This window comes from Protopterus annectens, chromosome 5.part0, assembly GCF_019279795.1.
Source record: "Protopterus annectens isolate FY-2018-M chromosome 5.part0, PAN1.0, whole genome shotgun sequence".
Taxonomy (NCBI): domain Eukaryota; kingdom Metazoa; phylum Chordata; order Ceratodontiformes; family Protopteridae; genus Protopterus; species Protopterus annectens.
In genome coordinates, this window is record NC_056735.1 from 1,039,090,988 (window position 1) to 1,039,113,656 (window position 22,669).

Genomic DNA, 22,669 nt, shown 5'->3' on the forward strand with positions numbered 1-22,669 from the left:
AAGAATGTGTAATGCTGACTATTTCATGATACCATCGCCATTTTATATAGCCATTGCATTATGCACACTGTATTTATGTCTTTAGAACTATGGTCATTTTGTCCAACTTGCGGTACATCAACATTTAATTGCCAGTATTTCATTTGGACACAACATTGTTATACCATTATTGTACTGTTACAAAATTCAGCTTAATTTCAAACCTATATTCTAGCATGCCTTGTGGTTCAAACCATATCAGGTACCCAGACCAAAGGTGTTGGGCAACCCCGAAAATATAGCACTTCTGCCTACTAAGCTTTAAATAATACCCAGTACTGCTGAATTGGAAATGGTTTTCTTTTAGTTTACAATTATTTATTGTGACAATAGGAGGTACTGCCAGTCATGCCAGGAGAAATAGGGTATTGGATGTATATTACGCCAGCACAGCTAGCTGAAATTTTGTAAATAATTATATGTCATTTGAGCATCAAACTGATTTGTACAGCTGTTTGTGTTTAAAAATATATATATTTGTAAAGTTGCTTGTATTAAAATATATCAACAGTGTTTCCTGCTGGACAGAAAAGAAAGGTACATGCATTATTGTAATTGTTTAAATGTATACATTGTAGCAGCATATACTGGAAGTGAAGAGGTTAATCCACCTGACTATGAGAAAACATTCTTGAAATTAAATTACTTTATGGGTTAAGCCATAAAAATGTTATCTCACAGTTCTGGCTGCAGCCAGAGACAAAATGTCTGGGAAACCAAGTATTAGGAAGATTTATTTTTTATCTCTAGCAAGGAGTTAATTGCTACTCTGGGAGGAGTAGAGGTTTGAAATTGTTTTATGACTTCCATGAACTGCAGCAGATCTTAGCAAGCTCTATCTGTGTGTATGGTAACACATGTGTACTAAAATCCTGACAGGTTCTAGTGATGGGGGATAGTGCGGGAAACAGAGTCTGATGACCAGATTTTTGTGATGTCATTCTGTAAGCCAGAAATAATATTTACTTATTAGTAGAAGATTGCTCTCAGTATTCTGTATTCTGTCTTAGATCTAAAAATAAGGACCACTCACCCATCTTGCCTTGCTCTATTTATTAAGCAAGAACAGTAATTCTCTAGATCAGTTAGGAAAATATAGTGAGAATAGTTAAGTATTGTTTTTCTGTAACTGTGTGACCAGCTGTGTTATTTTTTTAATATTTCCAGTGATTGAAACTCTGGTGTTTATTGTAAGCAGATATTTAGTATTTTCATGTTCTTTTATTATTTATTATTTATTATTAAATACATTTAAACTGGTGTTTATTGTAAACATATATTTAGTATTTTCATGTTCTTTTATTATTTATTATTAAATACATTTAAACTTTTCATTGTGGCTGGTCCTTTTCAAAAATATTTAAGTTTTGAGAGTATTTGCACATATTTACTTGGTGATAACTCTGGTAACTTCTGTAATTCTTGCTGTTTGGTCAACATTACCATTTGTATTAATATTAATTTCACTCAGTATAATTGGGTACCCTTGCAAGAGCTTTAGGTAGCTGGCTTTGTAGTCCCTGGTGCTGTGATAACTACCTTATAGTCTGGGCAGAAGGGGCATAGGTAGTAAACCTGTGCTAGCATTTCCCAGGTGTGTGTGTGTGTGTGTGTGTGTGTGTGTGTGTGTGTGTGTGTGTGTGTGTGTGTGTTTGTGTGTGTGTGCATGAACACAAAACACTGGTTTCACAGAGACAGTGGTGGAGGACTTGGCTTGGGCACACGGCTGAGGACTTAGCTCTGAAGCTGTGCTAGTGGAGAGTCTTATCAGCGACTTGGAGGGAGGTAGATGGAAAAACCCAGACACCGGGCTGAGTGCGTGCCCTGCATGCTCTTAAGGGAAATTGTGCTTGGTGCAGGGAGGTCTGCATCTGGAAATACTGAGTGCAACCACTTGTATTCCAAGTGAACGTCCCTCTCCAGTGTCAGTGGTGAGGAGTCAGGCTCCTTTATTACTGGACCTGAGTGGGGACATCACATATGTGTATATTTTTTACAACTAGATTAAACTATGGTTCATTGAGAAATGCCTGGATGAAATTACAGGTGTACAAACACAAGTCATAGCGTCACTAAGACAAAACAAAACAAAAAATGTTTTGTTTCCTTGCACTTCCATGATAGGGAGAAATATCCCACACACCCCAGATCCCAGAATTATATATACCAAGTCCACAATTGCAGAACGACAAATAAAAAGGAAATGTTAAAAAAAGTGAATAATTGCAGGTAATAAAACAAAAGCAGCAATAGCAATGGTTTTATGTGACTAACACTGTTAATTTAATTTTAAATTATCCAACTGTAAGTTATGAGTTGGAACAGTGATCAATAGTACTTCATCCACTAATAAACGAGCATACTTTTGGTTTATTGTGGAAGTTGTAGGCAGTATTTTTCTGTCTTTTCACCAAACTCTTTCTTTCCAATGTAATTTACTAATATGATGTCTTCAAAACAGGTACTTGTCATCTCATAAACTGTGTGTAGAAGGGGATAACTATTTCCTCTATCTATATGTGCTCCTTCTTTGCATGTTTCTTATCTTATTTATCTACCTGCTTGTTGACTGGGTAAGGCTACTGGGCAAAGTGTCCCTTTACAGTGGCAACCATGAAGTACTGGTTGGTTAAGTTACTTGTTCTAAGTCATACAATAGGAAAATGGAGGCAAAAATGAATTAGACTTTGTATCCTTTGCCACAGGAAGTAACTTCATTAACAGCTCATAGCCTTAGTCCTCTGTGCTGACTGCCAGGCATCCCAATAACATGACAGCTTCTTTTGGTATTTCCTAAATTACATGCCTGCTAAATTACTAAATCACTCTTAAGTGGTCCAGTTTGACTATGTCGATGTCTGTCTCCATGTTTGTTGCTATTTTAGCATCTTTCTTTTCTAAAATAACATTTTTATATGACTTTTTGCTCATATGTCTAATAGTATATTGAACTTGTGCTGTCACATTTTAAACCATTCATTTAGCATTATCAAATTGCTTTTCAACCTTTAAGAAAAAAAGTATGCATGTGTCAAGTCTTCAACACTTAATAAGCATCATGGTGAAAGTGCTTAAAATGTCTGCCTTTCAGCCCCACCACTGGGGTAGTTATGATCCCAGTCTCTAGTCAGGTTCTGTGTATAGTGATTTTATGTGTTTCTTTGGGTTTTCTCTGCGTAATCTAGTTTTCTTCAAAAATGTGCAAGTTAATTACCAGTTATGAACAGCCTATTATCTTACTTTAATGTTTAATCTTGGGGTCCAGATAATAGCTGAACATTTTTCATAATGGCCAGTTCACTTATATAATTAACAAATGCATAGCTTAGAAAAGTATAATTTTGACATTTTCCTTCGTGGTCTTTTAAAAATGCCACTCCAGTGGCACATCAGATGTGCTGTGTAAGTTAAAATTTTATACTAATAACATTGTTGGGGCCTCCATCTATGTGACCCAATCAGCTGTGCTACCTTGGCTGAAATGTGTAGAGTAAGGTTAGTTAATACCAATATGCATATGCAAATATCAGCTATGTACTCAGAAACACACACACACACACACACACACACACACACACACACATATATATATATATATATATATATATATATATATATATATATATATATATGCATTACCTTCTTACAATGTAAATATTCTCATCAGTATACAATAAGGATTTCAAGTAATGCAATTTCAATTTTAAAGTAAAAAGGTTCATAGCTATCCTTAAGGAAGAAATTTATCTTGATGTACCTCCTAAAGCTGGCAACATTGGTACAGCCCCTAAGCTGCCAAGATAGTAAGTCTTACAGTACAAAATGGAACATTGTCCGTATTTCTCCACCCTCAATGTAGGCACAATGGCACTAAATATACAGAACCAACCGATATTGCCAACATCCTGGTAGATAGGTTTAGTGCTATCTTTATCCCCCACTCACCTTCCAAAGGACCCATCTTAATACCGGAAGAATGCAAAGCCCCTGTAATCACGAATGAACAAGTAAAGACTGCACTCTCCAAAGGCAAGAATACAGCATCCATGAGACCAGACAACAACCCAGGCTGCATACTGCATGAACTACAGAACGAACTGGCACCCCACCTAAGTACCATGTTCAATTATAGCCTCACCTCAGGCTATGTTCCTACTGAATGACGCACAGTGATGGTTATCCCACTCCACAAAGGGGATGACACCATGGACCCCAGAAACTACCTCCTTATTAGCCTGACAAGCCTGGTCTGCAAGGCTATGGAACATATCATCTTGGAGCTTATAAACAAAGACATAGGTAACCTCCAAACCCTGGACCCCACTCAGTTTTGGTTTGTAAAAGGTAGATCATGTCTACTAAACCTGACTAACTTCTTTGAAGCAGTCACTAGAGCCATAGACGAGGGCGAGGTAGTGCTCACAGCCTATCTTGACCTCGTCAAGGCTTTTGATACCATCCCCCACTCTGGAATTATAGATAAACTCACTAAACTGGGCATAAATCCTTATGACACAAGATGGGTGGCCAACTGGCTCACTGAAAGAACCCACACAGTAAAAGTCACCGACTCCATGTCTGACTTCAGACCAGTGATGAGTGGAGTACCAAATGGTTCAGTCCTGAGTCCTCTCCTATTCGGCATCTACTTCTTTGAAGTGCAGACCAACACAGAAGGTCTTTGGATAACAAAGTCCGCAGATGACTGCAAACTGGGAGCCATAATAGAATCACCTAATGATGTAGACGTTCTACAAAAGGGCCTCACAGAGACAGATTCTTCAAGCTCAATGCCAAGAAGTGCACTGTCATCCCCTTTGGGAAAAACTTGGTACCCATGAACTACCACGTAGGCGGTAGCTCACTAAACACTGAAAGTGTGATAAGACACCTTGGGACACTGGTGGACAGTAGTCTCTCCTTTGATAACCACATCACCACAGTAGTCAGGAAATCCTTCTACATGGCACACCTCATCACAAAAGGGTTCTTCTCTAGAAAAAACAAGGTCATTTTTCCTCTCTACTCATCCTTCATCATACCCATTATAGAGTACAATGCCCTGTTTGGCAAGTATCTCACAAGACAGCTACAACAATTGGGAAGGCCACAGAAGTACCCCACTAAAAGGATTACCAGCCTCAAACGGATGCCATAAGCAGACCGTCTCAAAAAACTCCAGCTCTACTCCATCGCATATCACCTACTCAGAGGCGATCTCTGCCTAACATACAAAGCTATGTCAAACCCAGGGCTATTGGACATGCACCACTTAAAGAGATCCCAATCCCTCTGAGCTACATGCTCTAGGTACTTAAACCTTGTCACCACAATAAACAACATGCTGGAGGGATAGATTCCTGTCCCAGAGACTTCCCATACTCTGGAACAAACTACCCATTCATGTCCAGCAAAGTTCCTCATTGGCCCTCTTTAGGAAAAATCTTGACGACTGGATGGGAAATAGAAAATTCACTCCAGAGATCACTTCTGAGGCACTGCTTGACAGGGACACAGTAAAATAATTTTTTGTGGGTGGCGAAAGGCAGGGAACCTTTTTGGCTAGGCTTATATAGGCCCCAGGGCCGATAGCCTAGTACCTACCTATGAACTTATGAACCTATGATTGCCAGCAACACCAAGGCAAACAAGCAAATAGATTGTTAACAGGCTGTTATGGCAGAGGGAGTTTCTTTAGATAGGGCTTCAAATAACATCATGAGATTTTAGACATCATTCTGTATTTGACAGGGATATGGTGTAGAGACTGTAGAACATAAGTGATATGAGTGCACTGAGAAACTTTGGTAAGGACTCTATCTGCAAACTTCTGCATCTGCTGGAACTTGTTAAACTTTATTAAAATACCTTCAGTTGTTGGATGTTACAAGTAATCCAAGTGAGAAACAATAATGCCCTACACAGATAATGACAATTTTATCATCTTAAATAGAGCCTCATTTCCTTCCTAGCCACTTGCTTCCAGCAATGTTAAACTCATATTAAAGGCATTAACAATCTCTGTAACACAAGTGACAATCCCAGGCATCACAAACAAAAATCTCCATCTGAGAAAGAAAAGGTAGAAGTCAGAAAGGAAGAAAGAAAGAATGATGGGAAGAAAGGAAGGAAGGAAGGATATTGAAAAGTATTACAAAAATAAGGAAACAAGGAAAGTATGCATAGAATGTGCCAGAAAAAAAAGCAGTCAAAAAATGAAGGCCTTCAGCACAATGAAGAAAAAAAAAAGTTTAATTAGGCATGAAAAGAAATTAAAGCATTTATACAACTGAAGGGGTTAAAAAGTTCAGTAACATCTGTTTTGGATAGAGCATGTTAAGTCTGTTTGATTTTTTTCTGTGCTGACATTTCAGCTGAAAACAGCTTTCTTTTCTTTCTTTCTTTTTTTATTTTCTTTCTTTTTCATAAATGATTGCTTCTGTAATAATTATTTTGCACATCGTTTTTTTCTTACAGATTATGTCTTTGACTGAGCTCTCCTCTCCTACTACATCAAAATACAACCTAATGCAGTTCAGTGTCGATATTTTCCTTTGCTTGAGCTCAACAGTTAAGCTCATTATGGACCACTCTTTTTGCTGATAATTTGCTCTCAAATCTGTGTACGCTTCCAGATTCAGGATCAATTCTCACTATTCCAGTTCCCTCATTATGTTACTGATCCTTATACGAACATGCTTATAGCTCCTCACTAACTAGCAATTTAGCATTTTTCTCTTTTTTTTCTTCACTACAATTTTGATATTTACCTCTACTAAACTAGCTGTGTGATTATACAATTGTTGTATTTTTTTGCTTTTTATCATATTTTTATTACCTACTTTATTCTCTAGATGTATGTCTAAACCACTAAGCTTATGTAAACATCTTATGCCATCTTGCAAATGTTCTAGAGCTTTTCTCCCTGGGCCTCTACTGAAAACGGACAGCTATGTCCAGTCGGATCTTCCTGGTAAACAAATATAAAATAAAAATAAAAATAAAAAAACACATTTAAGATCAGCGATTCCAAAACAACTTTTTTTGTGAGTAGATTCTAGCTCTAGATGATTAACCCTAGATATCAAGAATACCAAAACTCAACCTTGTGAGTTAAGGTGTTCCCATCAACAAATAATATTTCACTTCTGGCATATTAGTCCAAGAAATAAAGTACTCCATTATCTGCCATTCAAAAAATATATTCTAGTTTCTCCTATTGTTTTTCTTAGCCCATTGCAGAGTGTGAAAGAGTAGAAATGAATGACTCTGTGTTTGCTCAAAGTTATGTTGTCTGCATGGTATATTGAGCACTTCCTATAAAGGGCATCATCATTCTGCTGTGTTTTCTGATTGGCTGGACAGTGACTTGTGTCCATTATCAACCTTGCATACTAGTTCTTGGTCAAGATGGCAGAAATGACAATTAAATGATGGCATTGCTGCATATGATGGCATACTAATGGTTGCTAAATATCTATAAACTGTTTTTTTTTTTCACAGTAGAAGAAAAAAAAAACATTTACAAGTGAAGACCGGGTTTAAGACTTACACATTATAAATTTATTGCAAGAGGGTGCAGAAATATGATGAGGCTATCAATTATTCTGTTATGACTCGAGATTAGTAAATTATTAGTGCAATGTTCATTCAAAGTGTAATTTGATGATAACAGAATACATTGTTATAAGATCATAATGCAAGAGAATAAACTTTAATAACATTTATCTCCAGAAAGTTCGGTCAACAGAAAGTACCAAAGTGGAACTTATATCTTTTTTTTAATGAAGGTAGAGCAAAAAGCAGGTAGTACTACTTCAGAAACAACAAAAGCAAGGTCAACAGTAAAAGTTGCAAGATCAGATTTTTATGAAAAAAAAATACTTTGCAAAATATTTTCTTACAAAGAAAAAATATGCAAATCATAGAGGGAAAAATAATAAACAGAAGAGATAATTGAATAATGCAAAGGTGCAAACTTGGAAGAGTGATTCACAGAATGTCCTCTTGATAAACAAATGCAATGCCTTTAGATAAAGACTGATAAACAACTGAATAGTAAAGAAATAAAAAAAATATATGCTACTACAATCTGCCAATGATCTAGAAAGATCCAAAATTACATCCCTTACTGCTTTACTTCTAACCTTACCAATTTTTTCTACAGGGGCTTGTGATTCCTGAGAGAAGTCATTCTGATTGCTTGATTCAAAATGCTTCAAGTCATTGCACTGCTCTGACTTAACATTGTGAAGTTTCTGTCATACAGAAACAAACAGGTAATAAAGACTGTGGGGGTTAGCAAATCGCCACTTATCACAGGAGTAACAAGTTTTGATTAGGATTGCTTTACTTCAAGTCTCGGCTAAAAATAATGATGCTAAATTAAGGTTGTGAGATCCAAAGATGCCTGAAAATCTGTATAGTATCCTGCTAAACTGAAAATTTAAATGACCCTTTGGATAAAACATGGAATGTCTCAGACAGAGTTTCATACATTTTGTAGAATTATTCAGTCTTCTCTGAGCTGGAAGAGATGAAATAATTCAAGCCCATAAACCTAATAAATGGTGGCACTGTTTTCACTTGCCAAAACAATGTACTCTAATTGACCAATAAAGTACCTATAACATTCTTTTACAACTCTTTGCATTATCTCTGAAATCTGCACAATTATGATGCAGTTAGAACCTTATTTTTTCCCCTTAACTGATTGATTGAACTGAAGATACCATCTTGTCCTTCTTCTGAATATTAAAGCCACTTTTCTCTGGATCATTTGTTTGAGACTTGAAGTTGACTATTAACATGACAAAACTGTATGGTAGCTGGTTTCAGACAATGTAATCTCAGCATTAATCAGTTTTAATTTGTCAGCTTACTTTACCATGCCAAAAATATCTGGAGTGATGTAAATTACTTTACCCGGCATGTTATGCAACCAGAAATCATTTTTAGTTCTTGCATTTGATGATATACAGTGAATGCACAGGTTTTATTTATTTGTATCTCTAAAGGATTTGACATTTTTCTTTACAAGATTATCACAGAACATTATCTGGACAATCTAGTGTACAGATATACCAACCGTTTATTGACAGCCCTTATGGATACATTTCAATAACATTTAAAACATACAATAAGGCAGTTAAAGCCAATATACACAGACAGAGTACATACACGTAGATGACTTCATGCCATTACATAAACAGGATATGTATTTATTTATGTATTTATATATTTATTTGTTTTACCTAAACATGATATGTATGTATGTATGTATGTATGTATGCATTTATATATTTATTTTTCTATTTAGTATCCCGGGTAGGTCAGTGGGTGATCTAAAGACACTTTTCACCCATCACTCAAAAGTATAGAAAGAAAAACAATATCAATAATCAAAAAGCATAAAATACACAGGAACCAATTCAAAGCCAAATGTTTTTAAAAGGTCTTGGAACAAATATATGATATATATATATATATATATATATATATATATATATATATATATATATATATATATATATACATGGTAGGTTTTAATTTCTTAATTAGGGCTAGTGGAAACAGGCTGAAAGCTAACGAAAGTTGGGTACTGGGTGTAGCAGCATTTGAGTTAGAGCAACTGGGAGTTAGTTGGCTAGCTAGGGACTGGATAGCCTCTGTGAAGAAACTATTAAAGGTATTTTCAATGTCCTCTGGAGATTTATGCTTATATAAATTTGAGAAAACATGCCTATTATCTTACTATGGTCCCATAGCAAGCTGATATTACAACAAATAAAATAATTCCTTCACATTACACTGGAGGCTTCTAAAAGCCAAACAGAAATGTTAATAGCATTTTCTATTCTATTTCTCTCCCACTTTTTTTAACTTTCTATTTAAGTACTGGAGCTAGTCTGTAATTAAACAGAGTACTAGAGTAACAGAGTCTAGTTTGAATGCATGCCAGAGGAGTATATACCCCAGGTCATTACACCTGACTTATGTTACATAGCACATTTACTTTTAAATAGCACATATTACTCCCAGGTCAAATTAACTTTGGTTATATGTAAGTCACATCAGGAAAATAACTTCCCTGATCTATAAAGGATCAAGCCTTTTATATGCCATGAACACTTTTAGTAGGTATTGTTATTAGTTTTTCTGGGGGGGTTGGTACATCAGCTTGAGAATTTATGCATGAATGCCAAATCAGCATAAACTGAAAGTGACACAAGTAATGTTTATAGCCTGGTTTATCACAAACAGTGTCATTTAACAGTTGATTGCAACGGATTAGGAATGCGGCTGTCAAATGTAGTTAAATACTTAGTTTTTCTGTGTCATTTCATGATTTCCTGTCTTTTAGTAAAGCTAGCCTCTTGAGGATTTTGTGTTAATGGTGCATTACCTAATGGCTTCAGTTAGAGAGAATGACCTGATTAATGGGGCCTCTCTTGGTTTGAATGCCTTTAGTGGGATTAATACTCTCAAGTCTGTAATCATCAGCCATTTCTTTACTTTTACTTAACACTTTGCACATGGAATGAAGATTGAACTCTGCTCTCTGCCTTGATTATGTCATGTATACAATTTGTTTTGATCACAAAATTAGCGTGTAGTTTTCAAAGTGTCATGTAACACATCGAGATTAATATTCTTAGACCATTTAGCTAGCAAGGCATTATTTGCCAATATCAACTGGGGAGGAATTCAACCTGATGAAAAAAAATTGTCTCTCCCAAAGTTTTATATACACCAACTCCATGACTTAACCAACATCAATAAAGAAGGAAATTTGTGAAAACAAATCAATCACTACTGCTGTAGAAAATAATGACAGCTAAATTCAATATCAATGAGTGGAACTTGACCATATTAGAAACTCATTCAGTCTGCACTCAACAATGTGCAGATAAACCTATATAAACAAGATGTCTTATGAACATTTACTTTGACTGCATTACCAGCATTATTTACAAATCATGGTTTATGAATACCATTTACAGCATGGTTTTATTTGTATGCATTCTTTTGGAAATGGCATTGAATTCATATCCATATAAAATATAGCAGAAAATGCTGTTAAACTGGGCATACTCATAGTAAATGATAATAATACCTAAAGAGTGTAACTCACTTAGTGTTTTAGTGGCCACATACACAATGTTAACTTCTTAAATACATAAATCATGCATATACTCAAAAAAATCCCCACAGTTAGCCATTTTAAAATCCATGGGACTGTTGCAGATGCCTTATTGTTTAACATTCCAAAGTATATTGGGTCTGCAGTGGAGGTCTACACACGGACGCACACACACACATGCACACACGCACACACGCACACACACACACACACACACACACACACACACACACACACACACACACACACACACACACACATGCATGCACACACACACATGTACGCACACACACACACACACACACACACACACACACACACACACACACACACACACACACACACACACACACACACACACACACACACACACACACACACCCTATACACTCATCATGTCGTGTATGGTTGACATTTTACCAATATCTAGAGTGGCATGAGACAGGTAGTATAACACATTTTAAATGTGTAACGTACTACTCTACTGACTCTCATAACTAAAGGAGTCCTCTTCTGCAGAGATAGCAGAGTTTAAAACCACAGAAAGGATAGCTTATGACAAAGCTTGACTGGACTTTGCTATTTTAAAGAAATATTATACATATCAAAAATCACTTTTTGTTAGAAGTTACCCTCACCATAAAGTAACATGGCTAAATTTGTACACATCAGTGAATCCATTACCCTTTTTGAATGTGTTTCAAGCATTTTTATGCAAATTAAGTTAAAGAAACTCCACTAAAAGGATGTATACTGATCCTGCTAGCTTCTTCTAATAGCCGGTTAGCACAGATTTCAGAGCATACTTGTACGTTGCCAGTAGATTATTTGCATGGTCAGATTTTACTATAGAGGGACAACCCTTTAATATATGGACCCGCCTTGTGATCATGCTTATTGGGACAAATATCAGGAACACTTTTTAATTTATTTCCTTTTCCTTCTTGTCCATGTAATTTAGTGTATCTGCATATTAATCTACATTACTTATTTCTTTAATCTTCAGTTTTATATTCTCATTTTCATAGTGTAGCTTCCTTCTCCTTCCTACAAAGTCCCTGCTTAGCAAGTAATTCATGCAGGATATTATACATTCTAGAGCCCAATGATTCTAGACCACCATATCATTTGCCACTAAGCATATGTTTACCTAAGGTATTACTGGTTCTTATTAGCAGTAACATTTATGAATATTTTTCTCTGTTTTTATCAGATGAATATTATTTAAACATATATACATTTTGTGTATAAAAACAAAATTGACCTGATAAAAAGTTGAAATTCTCAGTTCCAGATACAACAGGCTTGGAAATTAGTGAAGACTCAACACAATGTAACGCCTAAGGTATATTGTAATTACAGAGCACACATGAAGCCTGAATGAACACAGTCTGAAGAAGTTTGCCTTCCTTCATCTGTAATTAATTTTCTTCACCCCTGTTCTACTTTTCCCTATTCTAGCTTTCATTTGTTCCACCTGAACCCAGGACTTATGCAATAAACAAATACAATAAGTTCAGGAATTAACAAGGATGATAATATCTGAGAGTGGATATTTCAGATACAAATATATTTTTGTAGGAACATCTGTGTTGGAAAACTTGAAATACAGTTCTGGAGTTCCTCAGTGGCAAAAGAAAAAAAAACTTTATCGAGCCCCCACCAGTCAATGTCCTGATCAGGGATTTTAAGCACTCCCATGGAAGCTGAATTATAATTTAATGTATGTTGTTCTTGGTATGTTTATGTGCTTGTTTAGTTATAGCTAGAGGTGGTAACAACTGAGATAATGTATGAGTGTTTCTTGTAAAGCATGCTGTGATGTCTCACCAAATATTCTTCTGTTTGCTTTTCATTTGCTGTGAAAAAATTGTATAGTAGAAATTGTAAATGCCTCAGTTTACTAATACATTGCTCATAATTAAAATGTTTTTAATTAAATTATATATTTGTAACTCACATAGTACTGCTAAATTATCCAAAACACAGTGGAAATATACAGAAATGAAATGCAAACATTTCACTGTCGCATTTGGCAGTAGGTCAGAAACATTTAATGCACAGCATTATGGGAAGCAACATAATAAGCATATACTCACAGTTATGGGCATTCAGAGACACATGCAGAGGAAGAATCATGCTAAGGGAGAAATAATGCAGTATTCCTGGTATGCAAATGACTGCATAATGGCACGCTTATAAGAGAAATCATGCAAATTAGAGTCATTGCATATAATAATAGTGAAATTGTGTTGGTGCAGTTCAGAGATATATAAATCCACAGCTAAGATTTCTAGTGCTCATCTCTTTTGAACCTGAAGATTTGTCAGAGTACAGCATCTTCTCACATGCTAGTATGCTATAATATTAATAAAGTAAAAAATATTATAATATAAAATGTTGAACAAGTGCCACTGGTCATCTGTGTCAATGCCCATGATGTTGCATGTCATCTCTGCTTGATTTGCTTATGGGTCTGCCAGTGGCAGAAACCCCATACAATGGCTGAGATGGCATACAATACCCCACATCTTTTCAAATGCATATGGACTGCTAAATGAGTGCTTCTGCTGCTTGGCTACATCTTGTGATGCACTGTATGCAATGCAGCCAGATATCTCTGGTGTGCTCCATGTTATACAATATGGTAGTATGCAGATCAATATAATATGGGAGTATTGCATTACTGTATGACAGATATACTGTAGCAGTAGACAAGGAGGCAGCCACATAGTCATCATAGGAATCAGTTGCAGCAGCACTCCATGCAAGGCAGAAAAGGAGCTCAATACATTGTATCACTGACAAAGAGGTAGCATTTTGTTCACAGCTCTGGGCCATGACACAGACAACACTGAATAAAAGTGATGCATGCCTTATCACACCACTGCAGTGCATTACAGAGTACGACTGACCATGCTGTGCATCGAGCATTTCTTTACCCATACACATGAGAAGATGAGCAATTTATAGTCAGCATTATTTGCACAGATGGGCTGGAGATTAATGACAGTTGACAGCAGTTCTATCTTAGCTGATCTGGTGGCATAGAAGGATAAAGCCATGACTATAGCCCAGGTGACCTAGGTTCAATTAGTGGCTCTGACATCTGACAGAGCATCAGGTACTGATTGGCATTTCCATCCCTGGTTAGTAGGTAGTTCTGCGGTCCTCTTCTGTGATGATGCCTGGTGAATATTGGGGACATCACACTGCGGGTATGTGCCAAAGGGGTAATAGGATGGGGAAATGGCTGAGCTGCTGTAGCAGCAGGGCAATACACCACATGCCCTGTTGCATGCCCACCCTTCAGATGAATAACAAGGGATTAAAAGGAGGGGGAAGTAACAGGATTAAGGCATAAAATGACCCCCCCCTGGTGGATGTGAATGGACAGACCCCAGGGAAAACATTAAGTTCTGCATTGGTCCCTGCCCTTCAGAGTTAGTATGGAGGATTTGGGACATGGCTAGTTAACAGGTTAATGGACACAGAGCACTAGGGAGTGAACTGTAGGATGATGCAGAGACAAGAAAAATCTTCAAAAAAAAACTTCTATCATATGGATAAGGGTCATTAGGTGTACATGTGCCAGCAGTTTCCAGGAATAGGAAAACAAAGTACCATATATCTCAAGCTATGCCCTAGGAACTAATAAATACTCCCTAGTAGCAGAATAAAGAAAACAAGAAGGCTGTAAGCTCTTTCAGCTCTTTCAGGTAAGAGGAACCCAAATCATGCAGGGGTAGGAATATTAGTATCTAGATCTTAAATGCTGTTTGAAACCGAACATGCAGCCAGTTATCCTCCAGAGGACAGAAATAATACATGGATAATTATATTTTCTTATAAACCACTGAGCTACAATAGTTTGAGCAAGATGCAATGAATTGATTTTGGTATCTGATACTCTAAAAGAAGAGCAATGCAATGGTCAAGAAGAGAGGAAAACAAACTAAGAATAACAACAAGGTGATATGCTTGTGGTATTAAGTTTGATCTTGATAATATTTGTGGTATGGTATCATGAAGACTTAAAAAACACTTTGTCTCTAAAAGTCAGCAATTCAAAAATCCCAACATGACTGCACACCTTAGATATAAAATCCATCTTGCTGACACCAAATATTATAAACGGTAATAATGTGTCAGCAAATGAATACTGCAACTTGCAAGCACAGGCAAAACATCAATCTTGAAAGCAGTGAATTTGAAATGATTGCAGGGTGGTGGATGACTTTCATGTTATCTGAGAATGAATGCACATTCTCTACAATCTTTTCAAAAAGGCAGAAACACTACAGAATCACATAGATCCAACCTGTGAGAGCTCCAAGGGATAAAAAATAAAGCACCCAGCACTGAGTCCTCAGGGCAGTCATAGGCCAGAGGCAATGGTTATAAGGTTCTTAGGTTTGAGACTACCCTAGGGGTACATCTAGAATACTAAGAGACAAGCTAGTAAAAATACTCAAACAGGATACCATTTTCAACTGTGGAAGGTACTAAACAGAGATAAAACTTGACCAGATACGAGTATGAATGCTTATTTCTTCCCATGCTGAGATCGCTTGCAGCCTTAATAAGGCAGTCTCAGTAGCAGAGGCTTTACAAACACAGGAATGATATGAATCCTTGAATGCATGAGCTGCTAAATGCAGTTCAAGCTGCACATAAGTTAACTTCTTAACATTTTTGCCCAAAATAGCAATCTGAGGACAGAGCAGAATTTATCAAGGCATAGACCAAGATTGATTTATTCTGTGCTGCAGAAGCTAGTCCTCCATTAAAAGAGACAGAAAGAGTCCAGACCTCAATTAAAACCAAAGCAGGCAGAAGCATATCCCAGATGACATAAATCTTATCTGGAGGTTCTAAGTCACAAGCTTGAAATATCTACCACAAACTCTTTGCATGCAAGAATTTGAAACTTACTCCAAAAAAAACATGAAAACTACAGCTGGTCTCAGCTAAGACAATACCCACAGAAACAGAAGGTGGTATATCTTTCTTTCTTTGTTATGTTAGTGATTTTTGTCACTGAACAATGAAACACCTAATCCACACCTCCATGATGTAAAAGCTCTATAAGCTGGGCTGTACAAACCTTTGAAGACCCAAAAGACACAGTCAATCACTTAACAACTGCAAAGATCTCCTGGACAGAAAATGTAGTTTCTTATTGAAGATATGTGACAGGCAATGAGTAAAATGGACATCTATTTGAAGTGTATCACCCTACTGACCTGCAGTCCCCAGTTATCTTTCTAACATATATTGTCTCACAGACCCTATAAGGAACAAGATGTGCATGAGTTGGGGCAAGGAAATCCAGAGCAGAAAATAATTAGAGGTTGTAGTAGGAAATTAACTTCCCTTGAGAATCTGTCATGCTCACTGAACAGGAGTGATGGAGTATCAAGGACAAAACTGGATGAATCTTTATTCAAAGCTTCTAATATTATTCCTTTAGAAAGGTCCAGACAGAATGACAGTTAGATGAATACAACCAGATAAAGCTTCATTTGAATAAAAAAATAAATAATTGCAGGGGGAGGCAATGCCAGCTACATCACCAGTGAGGGATCTTTGACCCTTCTCTTTACTCACATATAACAACCAATTGGTTTTCCTGTGTGACCTTTTTACTCATTGTTTTAGTTTGTCAAAGAAAAAGGTTAAAAACAAAAAAGGCGAATCACTGTCTGCACATTGACAGAAACGGTGCCAGAAATGGCTTTCTGTGGTACACAAACAAACAACTTAACTGTGAAGAGTGAGTTAAAACTTCATCCACTTCAAACATGGTCACTAGTAGGTAAGCCTCACTCACAATATGGCACCCTGCAGCATAAAATGAAAAGGATTAATACAGGAGGTAAGCTGAGCAGAAAGGGCTTAGACCGAGAGACAAGCTCAATCACCAAGCTAGAGTCATTACATTCACCGGAAATATTATGGCAAGAGTAGAGCTGCGATAAGAAGTTGCATCATATTCACATTTAGTCCTACTGTTATTATTTGTATAAAATGAGAAATGAACTGCTTACTTGCATATATAGATATTGTGATATAACTTCAGCACAGTAACGCTTATTTGTGTCATTTAGTAATTATGAACAAAAGTGAATGAAAACAATCTTCCTTACAAAAAGCGGAATCAACATTCTATGGGTATTCTGACATTGTTTTAATCACGGGACAATAAGACTTAATCTCATGCATACTATTTCATTATGTAACTGCTGTTTGCCCTGCAGATCATGTGTTTGCATCTTATCGTGCATTACAGTTGACAGAGTCTCTCTTGTGTCTCTCCATTTGTGTGTGTGTATGTTTGGGTGTGGAGGAATAAAGCCGATTGTCAGTCACAAAGCTTTGCTACTGCATGATGTTACAGTATTAAACTTTATTTTACAGTGATGAACATGTGAATGCACATTTTGTTTGCATTTACCTTTTGGCAAAGGATGTGACTAAAAAAGTCATGGGGCCAGTTTGTTTACCTGGCCACCAGCCAAACTGATAAGTACAAACACAAACTTTCTTTGGCGTGCTTGTACTGTGCATAAGAGGTCTGGGATTAAGCTCCCTTGTGTTCACTGCTTTCATTTCCTGCACTCTCATGATTTACTATGAAATGGTAGCAGATCTGCAGCCTGAAAATCAGAGAAATACTCAGTATGGATAGCAAAATGCCTTAGTATGTCACATCTGTACCTAGCCACCCAAGAAAACACAATAGCAACATCTCAGTAACTCATACTATACTTTGTCTCTTTATTATTTCCCTTCAGAAACAATTTTAAGACCAATTTTCTATGATGCAACCTAGTTTTATGAAAATGACATTGAGTCAAATTATGTTAGGTTGATCAGTGCCTCACTGAATGTGATTTCCTTAAAATGAAATGACCAAAGCAAACTCCCAAATGAATTTTGCCATCTGAATTAGTAATGATAATTTTTTACAACATTTTCAAAAAAAAGAGGGAATTCCAAGTCTATGACACATAATCATATTAACACCTACTAAAATACTGTGAAAGATGATAAATAGCATGACAAAACATCAGCAAAATCCATTCCTGGAGCAGTGTCACTTATTTTTTGTTTTCCTTAATGATTTTGTCACTTTTCTTCTTATAATATTCATATCTTTTGAGTTTTCTACTTTGCACTTATATTTTAGGGTGGCTTACAGATACAAGGTTAGCACACATTTGTATCAGTGTGGCTCACAGGTACAACTGTTAATGGATTTTATTATAGCAGTGGCTGGCAGGTTCAATGGTTAGCAGTCTGCATGAAAACATTTGTTTCTCAGGATGGTTGCCAACTACATACCTTCAGTGTGAAGTCTGCATGACCTCCCTGTATCAACCACAGGCACACAACCAGATCTGCTTAGGATGCCAGTCCATGGCATGATGTACACACATACCTATGTGCATATCACACACACAAGGGCAATACAGAGGTCTGCCAATTTACATATAAGCTAGAGACAAAAAAGACATAGGTATGCCATATTTAAAAAGAATGCTTCCAATTTATTTTTAATGTAGAATAAGATAGTGACTCATAGTGAATGATGATCTGGAAAGAGAGTATCTAGAACCATTGCAGGCTGCTAAAGTAGATAAGGAACTGTTTTGCAAACCAGCAAGTTCTCTGAAGAATTCTTGTCATGCAGACATCATATAGATGTCCATCAAATTACTTCTGATTGAAACAAAAAGGGAAAATAATTGAAGTAGAAACATGCAATAAACATAGTAAGAATTTGAAACTGGGTAGAAAGGATGAGGGTGGAAAACAACTATTTATTTATTTGTGACATTTGATTACCAGGAAAGTCCAACTGTGTAGCAGCCTATTTTCAGCTGAGGCCCGGGGTGAAAATCTCTGAAAGTATTTCAGATATAATTATTGCAGCATGAAAAGTTACCCAGACTAGAAAAGAAAGTTCTTTTAAAAAGGAAAACAAATTAGATAACTTTTCATATCTTCTCTTATTAAAATAAATTTGTGATAATAAAGTGCTTATCGTCTGTTTGTGTTGTGAATTTAGTGAATTCTCTCACGAAAGAAAAGGCTTTGTGGCTGATCCACAGCAAATGTTAATAAAATCCACTGCATGTCTGTGCATGTGTGCACATGCAAACACACACACAGATACACACACACACACACACACACACACACACACACACACACACACACACACACACACACACACACACACAAACACATGCATACACAAATATATAAATGTACAGGCACACACAAACACACCAACACACTAATACTCTGAATCCTATATGTTTTGCAATATATTTCAGTATCTTTCAAAACACAATTACACACCCTGCAAGCACAACAGTCTCTTGACCCCCATCAAATTTCACACCATAAAGCACACTTGTGGACTTGTAAAATTTCAATGCTTCTGTTGTATATACTGTCACTATTAAAGTGAAGTGCCCATCTGCATTTGAAAAGCCCATTCTGCTTCATTTTGTTTGATAGGTTGTGTGGACAGTATTCTGAATAATGGATTGCAGTCCATCAAAAGAAACGTTGCCAAGAAACCTGCAATGGTGATTGATGGTGTCACTATGCACCACTGGCAGCAGACTCCCTTTAATTACCTTTATACTAGATGAGATGACTCCATCAGGATACTTTTGACAGGGACTGTACAAAAATGGAGCCATTTGGCTTGACGAGCCTAGTTTACATTTTAAAGTGGCTTCCACTTTGTTAACTGATTATTTGAGACTAAATAGTCTGCTTTTCAGTATGAAATGTTTTACACTGGGCCATAATTGAAAGCTGCATGCAACAATAATGTTTATGTGCTCTGTTGTTTCAACGTGTATAAATATTTTATTCTTGTTAGTATTGCTCTCATTTCAGTACCTCTTCTCTAGATTCCAACTGGAATAAACAGCAAATACAATACTTACCTGAAACAAAAAATATTGTCTCTCTCTTGCTGTCTGCAGTGCCCACTGTAACCAAGCTTCTGCATTTTGTCAGCCTTGGCAAGAGCTCACACTCTTGAGAATGGCATGTCTTCCATGAAATTGCCTGGAGGGGGTTGACTTTCTGTGTGAGAATTATGCAGTTCCCAGGTCTTCTATGTCTTCTGTATCTGGTGTCTGAATTCTATGCATGCAAAGAATTCTTTCCACCAGACGCACTATAGTACAAGACATTAAAATATGAACAAATAATGGCCACACCATAACCTCTGCCAGTAGTTTATGTTATGTGTGGGAGGAAATAAAGAAAGAACATATTGCATAGGTGTTTCTAAGATATATATGGAGACTGTATTACTTAATTCTTAACAAATTACATATTTTAATCTATTTTTTCATTTAGTTTGCAAAGTAAGGTAAAAGGCTGCTTTGTCTGTATGCAACGGTAATAATTTCCATATGGGTTCAGTTCCTTGCCTTAATGTTTTAAGAGACTATCAGTGCACTGCAATCTTATTAAGAATTTTTTTTAGTCTATGCAATTACCTCATGCCTAACCACTAAAGGAAAAAAGTCATCTGCAGATTCAGTGGCTTGATAAGATTTAGTGTATCCTTTTGGGACAAAATAAACAGTGTGGCATCATCTATTTGAATATAATGATTGCAATAATAAACTAATTCATATGTAATTTTCTTCATTAGATTTCTGAAATGATGTACCATATAGATTGCAACTAGAAGGAATGTTAAAAAAGTTAAATGTGAAAACTGCATTTAATAGAGTTTACTAAAACGTTAGGCAGAATGTATTTGCTTGCCACCACCTAAATGTTTAAAGTCAAGTTCAAGGTATTAAATGAACTGTGTTGGTGATAAGGTCCAGAGAGCATGTTTGACATTTCACACTTCACACGTCTTGTGAACGAGATATGCAGGCTTTAATGTATGTGCATATCTGCAGCAAAGGTTGGATTGCTTGCTGTGCTTTACAGGGCCTTCTGTGTATAGTGCTGTGAAACACTTCTGTGCTTGGCTGCTGATGTAGCACAGGTACTTGTCATAAATACCATTTCAGTAATTTTGTCCTTAATTGATCTGCTGTCTTAGATTCAGAGTGGCACTGTAATCTTGCAGTGAATTTTCCTCAGAGTCATTAGTTTCGTCTGCAACAGTTGTTGAACTTATTAGTGTACTACTAGTTTTAACTGTTGATACATTATTGTCTGGCTACTGTATCTGCTGCTGGGCTCTACCTGATCTGAATTGTCTGGTGTCTGTAATCTAATTGTTCATTTTGTACAGGACTTGCCACTTTAGTACAACAGGTTTGATAGTTGGTTAAGTAATGACGATCACTTTCTGGGAGAAATTTCAATAGAGTCATTATCAAGTTTAAAAGTAGCACTATGCTGCCTTGCTGCTGTTATGAAGATCCAGAAATAATCTTTCCACAGATGAGCTGTTAATGTTCGATGTATTCCACAGCTGCAATTGTACTGAGAATATGTATGTCAGCAGCGTGAGTTTGCAGTTATGGGCCAGTCACATGCTCTTCCATTTCTTGTTAGGTCTATGACATCATCATAGCAAAGAGGGGTGCATTTCCTTATTTACTGAAGGCGGCAGTCCACTGTAAACTTAGCCAGCATCACCTGTGTGATGAGTTACACATATCAGTGCATCCATGAAACGGATAAACAGTCACATAAACAAAGTCATTACAATGATTCTGATGTGGCACCCATGCTTGAAACAATGCAATCTAGTCAGCTATGGCATTTTTAGGAAACCTAGAAAAATTTTAAACACAGATATGCTGAAATGAAGATTTTGTTATGATATAAGTTTTATTTGTGTCACATAATATGTCAATATGTCATCTTTCCTAACTGTATATCCCAGTGAGCAAAGAGAATAGTTTCTCAACTTCTCATAAGAATTCCCATGCATTCTTCAATTCTATCACTATCGCATTCTAATAAATTCTTTAGTAGAAGGGCTTCAGTCATACTCCATACTTTATTTGATATTACTACCTTACCATATCTTCCAGTTTAATTTCTCCAAGTATTTTGGGTTTCTACTACAATGATGGGAATGGACTCCACTCCTAAGTCAAAATATGACTAGAGTTCATAAAATTAGTATTGCTTCTGTCTTTGATTTAGCTAAAATTGCTCTTCACAGCATCCGCAATGTGCCCAGAACTGACTCCATCTGCAATTCACATGTATCTGCAGCATACCTAAATAGACTTTTGGCTTTTCCCGGTTAGGAGTTGCCACAGCGGAACTCTGGTCCGCTCATGATTGGCAGTGGATTTTTACAGTGCTGAGTTGCCAGCCCGACACCCAACCTTCAACGAAGGCATGCCCATTCATGCTCGCACCTACCTGCATGTCTTTAACATCACTCGACCAAGGGGAGGACATGCAGACTCCACACAGAAGGTGCTCGGAATTGAACGGGAGAACCTCTTGCTGTGAGGCCACAAT